Source organism: Hibiscus syriacus, unplaced genomic scaffold (genome assembly GCF_006381635.1).
Source record: "Hibiscus syriacus cultivar Baekdansim isolate YM2019G1 unplaced genomic scaffold, ASM638163v2 tig00109937_pilon, whole genome shotgun sequence".
Taxonomy (NCBI): domain Eukaryota; kingdom Viridiplantae; phylum Streptophyta; class Magnoliopsida; order Malvales; family Malvaceae; genus Hibiscus; species Hibiscus syriacus.
Window position 1 is genome coordinate 472,641 of NW_024062534.1, and position 9,462 is coordinate 482,102.

The 9,462-nt window shown below is 34.0% G+C and overlaps 2 long non-coding RNA genes across 2 annotated transcripts; one reads left to right on the forward strand and one right to left on the reverse strand.

Moving 5' to 3' along the window:
- Positions 1-841: 841 nt before the first annotated feature.
- Positions 842-1,240, reverse strand: LOC120210889. The gene is made up of 3 exons (XR_005524534.1): positions 1,154-1,240; positions 973-1,074; positions 842-878 (listed from the first exon to the last, which is right to left on the reverse strand). It is a non-coding gene; the product is annotated as an uncharacterized LOC120210889 (long non-coding RNA).
- Positions 1,241-7,312: 6,072 nt separating this feature from the next.
- On the forward strand, positions 7,313-7,936 carry LOC120210890. The gene is made up of 3 exons (XR_005524535.1): positions 7,313-7,335; positions 7,545-7,622; positions 7,842-7,936. It is a non-coding gene; the product is annotated as an uncharacterized LOC120210890 (long non-coding RNA).
- Positions 7,937-9,462: the final 1,526 nt, after the last annotated feature.

Consider the following 9,462-nt stretch of genomic DNA (forward strand, 5'->3'; position numbering starts at 1 on the left):
GGTGTTGATGTTTTGCGGCGTTTTCCCACAAACGCCGCAGTAGGTGTTGATGTTTTACGACGTTTTTTCCACAAACGCCGTAGTAGGTTTTGATGTTTTGCAGCGTTTTTGCTAAAAACGTCGGTAAAGGTCTGTATATATATTGCGGCGTTTTTTGTTACAAACGCCGCTAAATAACACAGAATTAACATTCATAAAAATTATGCTTGATTACCCCAAAACTATTTTTTCAACATGTTCCATTATCCAACAAACAAAACAATAATAACATCAAACTCTATATCCATAACAAACAACATCAAATCCAATATAATAAATAAAAGTTTTCATTAACGTAATATAAGTTCAGTTAAACAAGGTTCAATAGAATGCTCATAACATAAATGAGACTACGATGGTGGATTCTGAGGTTGCGTTTTCTGAATCATCAGCATCATATCATTGAGTCGTTTTTCAAATTCTTCACATCTCTGCTGATATGCTGCTTCTCTTTGTGCTGCCGCTGCTTCTTTCTCTGCTTCCACTGCTACTCTGGTTGCTTTTGCTGCTGCTCTGGCTGCTTCTGCTGCTGCTCTCTCTGCTTCCCTTGCTTCATTTTTCGCTTTCAAATTAGCCATTTGTTGATCCATCTCAGCCAACTTTTCTTTTAAACGACAAACTTGTTGGTGGGAAGATCGAGACTGTGATGACATGTACTGTGATGAACTGGATCCAAAATATTTGGTGGGAGTAAAGAATGATCCTTGACAGCGCACCCAACCATATCTTTCAGGACCCAAAACGTCATTAATAGCTTGGTTTCCAATGTCATCATCATTAACAATACCTTGACTCGAAGCAGTAACATGATACTCCGCCTTTTTCTCCCTCAATTTTTCCTAATAAAGTGAATAATTAATTAAAATAAAAAATGACATTGTACAAATATAAATAAAGTCAGGTAAATTTAAAACATCTACCCAAAAAATGTACCATAATTTCTGCAGCGTCAGCAGTCATAAGAGTGCCATCATTCTTCGTATGTGTTATGTCGAAGAGTTGGATTCGACCAACTTTAGAACTGAATGTATTTTCCTACAATGTACCATAATATAATTACTATGAGTTAGTATGTACATGGAAAGGAAAAAACTATTTCAATAATCTATAATACCTCCTCATGAGCTATACAAGCAAAACTCTTCGATCCAGCCGTGTGCGTAAACTTTTGTTGTTGCTTGCTAGCAACACTAATATGCTCTTGGTCCTACAATGTCAAACAACCACTTTTAATGATGATTTACAATTCGTTACAATTATTTCTGAAAAATACATCATACCTGTCCTTTTTGTGAACTCCAAAATATGATTGCATCTTCCCATTGGTACCTGAGCATTCCTGGTGGGACTGTTTGCAACTTCTCTTCAAGGCTGAGACCATTCTTGAAGTATTTCTTCTTTAAGGAGCTCTTGTGATCCCTCAATCTCTTCCCTAACGTTTGCTTCACATAATCATCAGAGACTTATAAAGAAAATTTCTCCTATATAGCAAATAAGTGTGCACCGTAAGTATAAATTAGTATTGAATTTCTATAGAGTATGTATTATAATGACATTATTACCTTAAAAAATCCAACGCTTGATTTTTGTTACTATTAGGCATTTCGCGCCATGACTCGTAATTGATCAGTAACAGATTCACATTACATCCAACTATGCCTAAGTAACCTGCTAGAAGACGTGATTCTGGGCCAATAGGTTGACCGACATCGTTTCTTGAAACTTTGACACGATGCCCAGGAGTAAGTTGATATAATTCCTTCAAAGTTGTACGTCCTCGATTCTTGCGCGTTCCAGCATTTTCAACTATATAAGAAATTATTAAATGCCAGTTTTGAAAATGAACAAAATAGTAAATAATATTTCGAAGATTACTTTGAATTTCTACGTCTTCTTCAACAGTTTCTGGAACTTTGGAAGACTCAGGTGCATTTGATTCCTCGTTATTTCTTTCTTCATGGTCTTCAGAAGCTCGAACAACCCGCAAATCATTTATTTTTCTCCTCGGCATGATATCTATAATAAACAAACATGAGTAATAAAAAAATGAATTAATTAATGAATATATTGAAAGACAACATGTTAAAGGTTATAACATTATAAATAAATAAATTAAGATATAAAATCGTACAAAAGTCTTATATAATGTCAGTTGTCATAAATATCTTCATCAACGTCCTCCCGGACCCATTGAAATTGTGTTGTATTAATGATAGCTTCATCTAAGTTTTGTGGTAATAGAGGTAAACTTTCTGATCTTGTTTCAATGTCGTCTCTACTTCCATCCCCGATGTCTATCAAGTCTCTGGAGTATTTCGAAGCACAACATATCAACCGTCATCCATTGGATCGTGACAATAAAATATTTATTTCACTTGAGAAGAAAATACATATGGTTCATCCATTAAATGTTGACCCGTGTGAATTAATCGAGAGAAATTCACCATTGTAAACCCGGTTTTGTCTCTTTTTATACATTTATTTATATCAACCCAGTCACACCGAAACAACATAACCTTTCGTTTTCCATAATAATCTAACTCAATAATGTCCGTAAGATTTCCATAATAATCGACCTCTCCCTCATGTGGATTATTGTCCCTTACAGTAGCATAACTTGTAGTTGACGAAGTAACTACTCCTCCACAATTTTGTGTCCTTCTTAATCTTTCACGAGATTTCATGTGGAACCTGAACCCATTAATGAGGAAGACATTATATCTTTTAACTATTCTATTTGAACCTTGAGAAAGCCATTTAACTTCTTCACTAACTTCTCTCCCACTCCAAACCTATTACACATGAATGGTGAATTAATTTGCATTGACGTGGATATAAAAAGCAAGACATAAATAATTTATAAGTGTTCCGTAAGATTTAGTTGCTTACCGTCTGGCCTAACCATTCATGAAAAGTTTATGTGAATAACTTATGTAGCTCTCGCTAATTTAATCTTCGGGAGCATGCTCGAGATCTCAATACTTCTTTAAACTCACTATAAAGAATATTATGTCGTTAAGAATTGATAAATATAAAAGATAAAGAGATTTCATTAGGATTGGGTCCGAAAGACTTATGTACGAAAGGGATCTATTGAATCGTGATGGAAAATAACATATCAGTGTGCTTGTACCCAAGACGTGTCATCTAAGTGTGCAATTTCAACTTTCCTTAATGGTTGACCATAACTTCCAAAGAAATAATGTTGAGGTAAGTCATCAGTACTTAACACATCATTTCGATTTGGTCTATTCCATCTTGTTTCAACATCTTCCAAATATCTAGAACAAAATGTCATACATTCCTCTGCCAAATACCCTTCAGCAATTGATCCTTCCGGATAACGCTTATTACGACAATAAAACTTCAACTTGCCCAAGAACCTAAACACAAAACAACATTACGTAAATACATTTGAGTGAGAGGTATAATCAGTAGTAATTTGAAACGTGTAATTCAAATAACACCTCTCTATAGGGTACATCCATCGATAGAAAACTAGACCACCAACTCTTGCTTCGTGAGGAAGATGAATTAGCAGATGCACCATAATTGTGAAGAATGAAGGTGTAAATATCTTCTCTAAGTTGCATAAAGTCAAGGCGACTCGATCTTGTAGTTTATCAAGTTCTTCAACCATTAGAATTTTCCCACATATGGCTTTCATTATATTAGAAAGTTCAATGATACAAGACTTCACCTTACTCGACATAAAACCGCGAACAGCTACTGGCAGCAAATCTTGCATTAATATGTGATAATCATTTGACTTTAAACCATAAAGTCTTCGATCTTTAACACTGACACATCGAGAAATGTTTGATGCATACCCATCTGGGACTTTTATATCCTTCAACACCGTGCAAAACACTTCTTTTTCTTTCTTCGAAAGAGAAAAAATAGAAGGCGGCAAGAAATTTCTTCCATTTGGACGTAATTGCGGATGAAGATCATGCCGAATTCCCATGTCCACTAAGTCAAGTCGACTCTTAAGATTATCTTTAGATTTTCTGCCATCATTCAGAATGGTCTCGATAATAATCTCACAAACATTCTTCTCAATATGCATTACATCAAGATTATGTCTCAAAATCTGTTTTTTCCAATAAGGCAACTCGAAAAATATACTCATCTTTTTTCCACAAGTCTACCTCGTTTGGATCATCCTCTTCATCAGACTCATCATCAGTTTGTTCGTCAACTTCAACCTCTTCATTGACTTGCTTTGCCTTTTTCTTTGATCGTGCACTACTTGGTTGACTCATCTTTCCATAAGTAAAATTGATATTTTTCAACATTCTGAATATTTGAGAGCCGGTTGTTTGGTCAGGAGCATTTCGAAACTCTTCATCACCATCAAACATATTCTTTTGACTTCTAAATCTATGATTATCAGGTAACCACCGACGATGTCCCATATAAGAGAACTTCTTTCCATTAACCAACCACTTCGAACATGTTTCTACAGCACAACAAGGACAAGCGTAACGACCTTTGGTACTCCAACCCGATAAATTTGCATACGTAGGAAAATCATTAATTGTCCATAATAAAGTCGCGCGTAAATTAAAATTCTCCTTCGTCAACACATCATACGTTTCGACCACTTCCCATAACTGTTTCAACTTTGCAATTAGCGGCTGTATATAAATATCAATATCATTTTCGAGGCCTTTCTCGCCGGGGATTATCATGGATAAGATGAAAGATGATTGTTTCATGCAAATCCAGGGAGGCAAATTGTATGGAACAAGTACAACAGGCCAAGTACTATACGAAGTACTCATGATTTTGAATGGATTAAACCCATCAGTTGCAAGACTAAGCTTGACATTTCGAGGATCTCTCGTAAAACTTGGATACTTGTTGTCAAATGGCTTCCAAGCTCATAGACTCAGTAATCTTGGAGGACATAAACAATCTTTGTAGCTTAGGTATGAGAGGAAAATATCGCAGAATCTTAATCGGTTTCTTTCTTGATCATGCTTGAGCTTCATCCTCAGTAACATTTTCTGCCTCCCTAATCATCTATCGAGATTTTCCACATACATGGCAAGAGTCTTGATTTTTTCGATCACCCCAATACAACATACAATCATTTGGACAACTGTGAATTTTTTCATATCCAATACCCAAATCTTTTATTATTTTCTTCATATCTTTGCATGATTGAGGGATTTTTGTAAAAGGAAACACTTTTCCTAGTAACTCCAACAATTGTGTAAAGGAGTTACCAGTCCACCCTCCCAGGCATTTTAAATGGAAAAGACGAATGTAGAAAGAAAGCTTTGAAAACTTTGATCCCTCATAAAGTTGTTCATTCATTTCATTCAGCAACTTGTAAAACTTTGTCGCTTCTCCATTTGGCTCTTCAGTACTTCCAATTCTTCTCATCTCAATGAAATCATTAATATCATTCTGAAAATAATTTTCTGTAACATACGGCTGATGAGTGTGCATATTAAATGCATCTCGTAACATCTCTTGTATGTCATCTTCTCTAAAAGTTAGATGGTGAGAAGGAGCAAGATAAGTCGAATAACTCATGGAAGCAGATCTATATGAACAAACTCTCCATGAAAGATCCATTTTCTATACCCCCGAATAAATCCAAAATTAACTAGATGCTCGTACAGAACTTCACGAATGTACTAGTTAATGTTAACACAATTATTACAAGGGCAAAGAATCATATTCTCTTGGCTTGCATTCAGAAAAGCTAAATTTAGAAATTTTTTGACTCCATTTCGATATTCGACGCTTACCCTTGAGAAATCCATCAAACTCTTATCCATTTCGTATTTCTGGAGTTTCAAATTCAAATGTTACATTTAATCCATTGAGATTTTTGAATAATAAAATTATGTTGAGTTTGAATTAAGAGTGAAAACTATCAATCTCGACTCAATAATAATAATATAATTGATCTTTATATATTTAAATATACTTTTTATAATATCCCTCTATCTATTTTTTAATTAGGTCATTATTTTATCTAATAAAAAATTATATATAATTATGTCAAATTATATGAGTATTTTTACCTTAAAATTTGTATCAAATTTTAGTTTAGGTGAAATTTCTCTAAATCTAGGTTAAATCAAATAACAAATGAAAAAGTGTTTTGTTATATTCGAATCAGATTCAGAAGGGTATATGGGTTTGAACTTCAATATTCAATCACGCACTTAATCTAGCCTTGCTCATCTTCTAGTTTTCTAATATCATAATTTATTTTATTTTTATTTGTTCTATAATTTATATCACACATAAAATATAAATGTATAATATAAAAATTTAAATATATATATATTAAAAAATAATCATCAGTACAGTGATAAAAGACTTAATTTTCAATTAAAACCTAATTCGAAGTTCAAACCTTTGATAACTCCTACATCCTCCTAATTCCGAGATGGGTAAACTTGAATAAACACGAACGGTTTCACAAATGCTTTCATTTTCGGATACTAATTAGCCTCTAATCATCCACCATCGGTCCACAAAGTGACAGTAAAGAATGAGCCAAACCTAAATTCTAAATGTTTGACAATGGTCTACATTTAATCCATTAAATGAGAGGAAATTTGGATTAATTGAATTGCCTTATTTGTCGATGATTGCTAGACTTTTAAATATATTTATGTAACCATTTCTTTTTTAGATGTCAAATAGGGTTTTAAACAACTGTGGAGTCTCTAATGTGGACTAACAAAGGTTCAATAGCCAATACGGAAATAATTTCTAGCATGTGCATGCGTATACATGTTTGTATTTCTAGCATGTGCTTCACATACAAAGAACAGACACGCATGTAACTGGAAACAACAACAAAGTATTAAAAATCTAAAATACAAGCATACCTTGTTTTCTACCTCTTGGATTTTTGTGTTTTTAGCACGGTGAGCAAACTTCAGTGTATTGCGTGTCTCTTATATGTTACTTGATGATGGAGTGACAATGCAAATGAGCTGAAATTATAGACAGAAAATAGAAATAATAAAATGAGAAGGGATAATCATATGTTGCAGCCAAACAGGAACATATGTTTGAACTTTAACGTATTGTTATTGATGATCAAATCATAAACTAACATTGAACATAGGTTTGTATAAGTCACTTAAGTACTAACAAAGTATCAAATATGTAAAACTAATCATACATCCCAATTAAGGTTTCAACTTTACCTCAAAACAAAATTAATGTTCCCAATTAAGGAACTAGTCAATGTTCCTTGATTTAATCATCACCAAGTGTTATGCCCTCTAGGTCCAAATCATCCAAAGGACCTTACTTGTAAGCAATCCAATTGTCGAATTTCCTTTGTATTTTACGTTGATAATCTGTTTTAATCTCTAATATAAAATCTTGTATTCGTTCGTGTATGTGAGATAAATGTATCAAAAGCTGAGGTATATGATGATCTTATCTTGTGGATAAGGATTTCTCATAATTTTGGGTTCAATTTTGTGTAGCTGGTGAGCCCTGGGTTCAATTTTGTGTAGCTGGTGAGCCCTGGGGCATGGTTGACTGATATGTGCCAAGAAAGATACGAAGTTAGGGAAAAAAAGAGTTCTAAGAAGGTAAACATATGACAACTATTTCCAGGGATTTAAATAGTGGTCCGCTATTGGAATAGTGGCTGCAATCGAAACCATTATTTCACAACCGCAATAGTACCCGCTATTGCCACAATCGTGACCAAAACTGTTATTTGAATCCTTGGCTACCCTCATCTTTTTCTATGAAGTTTTTGAATATATTGTGCATGTAGTTATCTTCTTCCCTGTTTTTGTTTGCAGAGACCAAGGGGATTGAAGGCCATAGGGAGTGTGGAAAGTGATTCGGATTGAAGATTATCATAAGCCATGGCAACTACAGCAGGAGCATTTTTTCTCTAAATTTTGCAGCTAATGTTAATGGTGTTGATTATTTTTTCATTTTTATTAATGAAAATAATTGTTCTTATTTACCATAAAATTTTTACTGTAAACAAATGCAAAACCTATATAATTGAACAAAACATCATCTCAAATACTTTAGAACACCAAATCATTAGGATGAGTAACAGGAGAACGAAAATTACAAATAACTTACAACAATAGCATCACCATGCAGAGTGATTACTAAATCAGTTCTGACCTCAGGATATCTAGCAACAAGCAATGAACATTTGCGATTGGCCAATAAGTCCTACGACAACAATTTTTGTAATAATTATCAGTTGAAAAGAATAAAACTTGTCGACTGTGTCGAAAGGGAAAATAGGATTAACAACAGAGAAACTCCCAATGGCAGAAAGAAAAAAGATTGGTGAGTGGTGACCGTGACTATAACATAAGAAACGCATGCTAATTACAAGAACACGGGTATATCTTAGAGTTTTTTTGACTTTCGTAAATGATTTTGTCAAAGATGGTAACATGAGAATATCATTTTATAACCTTAACAATTTACATGATTTAACATAATTAAAAGAAGAAGAAGAAACATGATTCAATATACGAGTGTTCATCATACAAAATACTAACCTAAACGATATCCAATATCCTTTTGATGTTTCAATTTCCCTCCTAATTCTTCTGAGCTAGGGTTTCAAAATACTAATTCTTTTGCAAGATAATCAGAGAACTAGGGTTTCTCTCGTGCTAGGCTTTTATACAAACAATTCGACTGGGGTTTTATGTTTAGGGGCAGTAGAAGATTCAGAGAACTAGTATAGGTGATGACGACTTTGAATGGAAACGGGCAGCATTTATTTTCGATCGTAAATGTTCTTGAAAGAAGAGAAATGGTATCGCAAGAGTTAATAGATCACTTTAGTGGCGTTTTTAAATTCAAACGCCACAAAATGCCAGAGATTAATGAGACTACTGCGGCGTTTATTTAAAAAACGCCCCAAATTATGAACCTTTTGTTGCGTTTGTAAACACAAACGCCTCTAATGGGTATAGGACGACAACAATTGCGGCATTTATTTATACAAACGCCACCATATGTTTAATATATTATGGCGTTTTTCAAAAACGCCACTAAATTATGAGTTTGTACCGACATTTGTCTAAAAACGCCGCAAATGTAATAATTTTGTTGCGTTTTGGCTATAAACGCCGCTATATATACCAATTTAGCAGCATATATTTATAAAAACACCGCGAACAATGCCAATATAAAACTATTTTGCTGTATTGCCTACTGCGGCAATTGAATTGTAAACGCCGCTATATATTTAAAATTTGTGGCATTTACTCTCTAAACGCCGCTTAAAACATTGCTCAGTAGAGGCTCGACGGTGGTGACGATTTGATGAAGACGCACTGCCCATCGATAAAAAAATTAGGGATAAAAAAAAGGGATCGACCAGAATTGGGGATATATGATATAACGATGGACAATGGCGGCATTTATATTAAAATTCTAAGG